This window comes from Rousettus aegyptiacus, unplaced genomic scaffold (genome assembly GCF_014176215.1).
Source record: "Rousettus aegyptiacus isolate mRouAeg1 unplaced genomic scaffold, mRouAeg1.p scaffold_m13_p_10, whole genome shotgun sequence".
NCBI lineage: Eukaryota > Metazoa > Chordata > Mammalia > Chiroptera > Pteropodidae > Rousettus > Rousettus aegyptiacus.
The window spans coordinates 97,931,309-97,936,616 of record NW_023416285.1 but is presented as its reverse complement, the minus strand read 5'-3'; the positions used below and the strand labels follow the sequence as shown (position 1 = coordinate 97,936,616).

General features: G+C 48.2%; 1 long non-coding RNA gene across 1 annotated transcript; it reads right to left on the bottom strand.

Moving 5' to 3' along the window:
- Positions 1-2,749: 2,749 nt before the first annotated feature.
- LOC118608713 lies at positions 2,750-4,917 on the bottom strand. The gene is made up of 2 exons (XR_004953170.1): positions 4,333-4,917; positions 2,750-3,864 (listed from the first exon to the last, which is right to left on the bottom strand). It is a non-coding gene; the product is annotated as an uncharacterized LOC118608713 (long non-coding RNA).
- Positions 4,918-5,308: the final 391 nt, after the last annotated feature.

Genomic DNA, 5,308 nt, shown 5'->3' with positions numbered 1-5,308 from the left:
AAGACAAGTGGCCGAGTCATCGGAACCACAGAGAGACGCTCCACGCTCCCGCTGGACGGGGGACGGCAAACGTGGCCCCCATGCTCCCAGGCGTCTTGGGGGTGGTCGGGGTGCACACAGGGGTGCCTTTGACCCAGTTTCGGGGTAAGGCTCAGGAATCTGCTTTTTAACAAGCACCCTAGACGATTTTGTCGAAGGTGCTACAGAACCCACATTTTAAATTCTGTTTGCAAATATCGCTTTCCTTACGGCGATTTTGGATACAGAATTGCCTGGACATTTTCCTCCAAAATGGTCACTGGATGGAGGCTGCCTGACATCCAAGGATGTAGGAAAATATGTTGAAGTCATTTTAAAATATCTATTTTCTTATTGCTTAGTATTTAAAAGTGTTTTTTTTAAAAAGCGAAATTATTCAATACATTAGGTAGATTTATTACGCTTGCAATAATGTAATCACTGTTTCACACAGGAATTTTTACGCACTTTATTGTCTAATCAGTCCTTGAGCTACATAGTTTTAGAATTTTTTTCTTCTTTCTCTTCCATTTCTGGAGACACCTCTGCGTTCATGAACTCTCATTAGAGTAATCAGCTCTCTAAATTATCCATTCGTTTGGTTGTTGAGCTGGCCCTGGATGCTAAATTGTTGGGATTTTCGTGATTTTAGATATGCAAAATAACCAGTTCCAGAGATGGCTGGTTTACAGAAGTTGGATTATCAGAGGCTATTTAATTAATTAATTAATTAATTAATTAATTTTTTCAGGTGTTATTTTTATTAGAAATTACTAGAAACTCCTAAGTCCTAAACCAGAAATGTATTTGACATACACCATACACGATCGTGAAGCACACTTTTCTCCCCGCAAGCATTCCAGTAGAGATCCAGGTTACCCTTAAACGGTAATCTGGACGTTTTTAAATAGTATTTTCATCATCATGAAAATCTCTTCCTCCCCAGAGGCTCCAGTTTCTGGGGTCCCCGAGCACTACCGCTGGCATTTTTTCTCCAGTTCTCCTTCTCATAAAGAAACGCTTATGAGCTAGATTGCTTTATCTACTCATCTAACTTTTCATATCACAGAAAGATTTCAACTTAATTCCGATCAAACAAATGTGGCCCGAGCTGGAAGGAACTAAATATTTCATTTTGTAAATTTGCATGGAGGAGAATCAACCTTCTCTGGGCGATATTTGATTTCCCATGAAATTAGAGCACACGGTCTGAGTCCACACGATCAGATTCTTCGGTCGCTGCTTTGAACGGAGGACTCGTATGTTAAGTATCGGGAGTCAGAGGCCATCTCAAGATGCTTTTCTCAAACTCGGTAAGTTACGGCTTTGCTCACACGTGTGACGTCGGCCTCTCCGCGCCCTCACTCTCCGCCTCACGGCCGCCGTCTGCCGTGGGTGTGCACTGGAGGATGACGTGTGCGGCACAGAGAGACCGTCGCTCTACCTTCCTTCAAAGGGCAGGTGCCTCACGTGGCGAAGCACCGTGAGCTCAGAGCCGTGCGGCAGGGACGGAACGCCGCGTTGCGGTAAGACGTGCGAAGGCACCGAAATCCTGCAGCCGTGCGATGGGGTCCCAGCCAGATGCCGTCGTCGGAAGTGGCCGAATGTCGAGCACGTTTTTCTTTTCTTCTTTAATTAGAGACGAGGTGCAGTGGGGGTGCCGTTTCTGATGCGCGCCGATCGCGTCACAGGCAGCCGCGCCCTGGGCGGTTCGGCGTCTGTCTCGCAGATGTCACCGGCGCTGTGTTTACTAACGTCAGCATTTATCAGTCCTGGCGAGAAACCGACTTCGTAAGCAGGTGACTTGAGCGATGTGTGGACTCGCGCACACACAGCGACCGCGAGGAGCCGCCCGAGACCTTCATCGTTCCCCTCCTTGGTTTCCCCCCCCAGCCGACGTCCTAATTTCTGTAAAACTCAGAGTCCGTTGTTCTCTGGTGTCCGTGAGCTTCAAGGGCCGAAAACGTGCAGTTTTGTCTGGGGTCAACCGTCATCGTTTAGTATAGAAGTGGCCAGGTAGGAGTCAGCCTCCCACGAGACTCTGAAACAGGACGATTGTCCCTCATAGGTTTGTTCGACCTTGATGTCGAGAGGTTTGGAAGGAAGGCGGTAGTCATCAGGTGTGTCGACGCCACTGAGAAAATAATTACACAAGATTTAACTGGTGTCGTAACATCGTGGAGTGGTCTTCTTTGAAATAAGGGAGGATAATTATACTACTATCTTTGACTCGAGACAGAAAAAAGCCGACAGTTCTCTCCCTCTCTCTCTCTACACACACACACACACACACACACACACACACACACACACACACACGGTATGGAACAAAGAAAAGTGAGTGTATACTTTTTTTTGTTCCGTACTAAATGAAATAATGACGAGAAGGCAGCCTGGGTCTAGAAAAGGTGTCATGGACAATCTAGGTAATTTCGCTTCAAATGTCCTCGTTCAAACTATATCTTAATGAATAGAAATAGACTAAGCCGTTTCGGTAGCTTTTACGAAATACGTCGATCATTTAACTTACTGCAGGTTCGTTCATTGGCGTTCTCCGAGGTGGTCAACCTCTCTTTTTACTTGTCCGTGGGAGTGAATCGCTTCCCTCCTTCTCATCCTTCCCCTCCTCCCACTCATTCATATAATTGGTATGAAGTCATATAAATGCCGGTGCTTTGAGACTGTGACCCACAGGGTCAACTAAAAGCATATAAAAAAATACACACAGAGAGAGATTTGCAACATCTTTTATTTATTCAATAAATGAAATTTGGGTAAAATAGTCAATATCTCACGTATAATTTTATTCGATAACTGAACATATCAGCACCTATGCAAGAAAAGGCCGCGCGGGGGGCGGTCGCAGCGGAGGGAGGCGTCGGCTGTGACGTGGGGAGAAGGTGTCAGCGGAGGCGCCCGACGCGTCGTCGGGCGGACGGGCAGTGAGGCCGGAGGCGGCGGCCGAGCTCGGCGGGCGCCGCGAGCCCTGTCAGGGGCGCCCTCATGCCAGAAAGCGGTGAGATCCCTCCGTCTCGTCATTCTCAGCACTTAACGCTAAGTTCTTCAAAATCTAAGATGAGTTTATGTGAAAGTGAGACGGCGTGACTCTTCTCGTCTTTTTCAGAGTGACCTAAAATATGTCCTTATCGGAAAACACATCGATCCGGTTATTAACTATCGGAAACCGTCTAGAAGGACGTCCACGGAAACAAGTGTCATGTTTAATCATCGCTATTTGGGGTTCGTATATCATTTTTTAATACCGTCTGTGAAATGGCGCCGGCCTCTGCCGATGCCAGCCTTTGGCTGCGATGATCTGCCTTCGAGCAATTGCCCAAGGTCGAAATGGTCATTTACTCTACTCACAGGTGGAAGTTGAGAACAGACCTCGCGAAAAAAAAATTGAGGGGGGAAACCGTTTCAGCTTTCCTCAGAATTAGCTCTAAAAGATGAAAAACGCAAAAGCTGAAACAAACTGAGTAAGTCAGTTGGTTGACGGCTACCTTGAATCTGTGCTGACATCTTTCATTATAATGTCAGTAAAACTGTATGACCTCAGATGAGATCGCGTTTACCCAGCTACCGTATGGGCCAAGGAGCAGGTGTGGAACGGGTTTCCACAGTCCTGTTGCTGGAATGCCCACGGCCACCGCTTTTGGGAAACTGAATCACTCGGTTTGCTAAAACCCAGCCAGGATGAGGACGCGTCGAGTCACGGTGCAGCCGAGGCGAAGAAAGCAGGTTTTAATTAAGCCGATGATACCGTTTCCTCGGATGGCTTGAGCTGCAAAATCGGAGAATGGAGAAGCGTAGGGAGCATTGTGTCTGGGGAAGGTTTGGTGTCACCTGAAAAAAATTATGTTTCTTTTCAATTTAGCAAATTATTGTTTAACTACCTTCCCCCCTCCCCCCAGCATGGCTTGTTGGCTTCTGGGAGGTCTTAAGAATACATAGAATTTTTGCCGGACCCTAAAGAGTGAGTCGAGAATTTGCCATGAGAAGGCACATCCCTCACGCCCGACATACATGGCTCGCTTTGCTAATGAGTAGGCATCGCTTTGATGGTGAAAAAAATTAAATAATTGCAAAAGAATGGAAAGATGATACAAAGTCGCCGAGATGCCCGACCACCTATGTACAAACACTGTGTATATTTTCCTTGATTTTGAAAAAATTGTCAGGACCGTTTGCCCATATTGTCATAAGTTTCAAAAGACTATAGCTGAGAACACGCCTCTATCTGTTCTGAAAACTGCTCGCCCTTAACGGTTACTTAAGCCCAGAATATTTCAGCTAAGTTACACTTTGACCCACCCAGGTGATGAGTTTCTGGTCCGGAAACCGTGTGGGATACTTTGTATCGGCAAAGACCACACACCCTGCATTCCTGGAGCACGACTCGTGTTTGCATTCGGACATAACCCCGCAACGGTTTCTCACCCTGAGTATCCCAGACACATTCCTCTTGCTGGGAAGCCCGGTGTCTTACTCAACAGCCTCTGTATCTAAACCGCGCCGAAGGGACACAGAGAGGAGGTGACGTCATGGGTTCCCTTTGCCCGTGTGTAGCTGGAGGTGAGCGGGTGCGGTGAGTCATGCTGCCTTGTGACCGGCCGGGCACGCTTCCAGCCAGAGCTGCTGTCCGGATCTCCGACAACAGAGCAGGGAGATGCTGACGGTGACCGGCGCGCAGTCACCCAGGCTCCTCATTCCTAGTCCCTGAGTAACGAAAAACGCCAGGGAGGAGATGGCAGTGAGCACGGCTGACTCATTTCCTCGTTTATGGATGAATTGTCCAAAAATGGCTGTTTCACAGGTAAATAGCCTTTCCTTCAGGCCATAGGCGGTGAGTCTCTTTAAAGCAAGTCCTGCCTGTCATATTGGCTTGTCAGTGACGAGCACCATTTAAAAGCTAATTTCATTATGAAACAATGCCAGACATTAAAAGCCAGGTCCATGTTTTCCCCCCTGAACTGTGTGAGAAATGCTGATTTCAGATGCTTTTCAGGCGGAGCTGCTGCTGCATCATCAGGTGGAAAGATGATCGGAAATTTCTGATTAATTGAAAGTTAGAATCGACCCGTTTTTCCCCAGCAGGCGCGTCTTGCTGGTGATGCTGCAGCAGTCACCTCCACGTCCTGCCTGCCGCGTGCGGGGGAGCGCCCGGCCACGTCTGTGATCGTGGGGGGCTGCGGGGGCCCCAGCGAAGGACTCAGCAGCGCTGCCATCGTGGGAGCAGGAACTCTGGGCCTCCCCAACCGCCACGATCTCCTGGGCTTCGCCTTGGGCT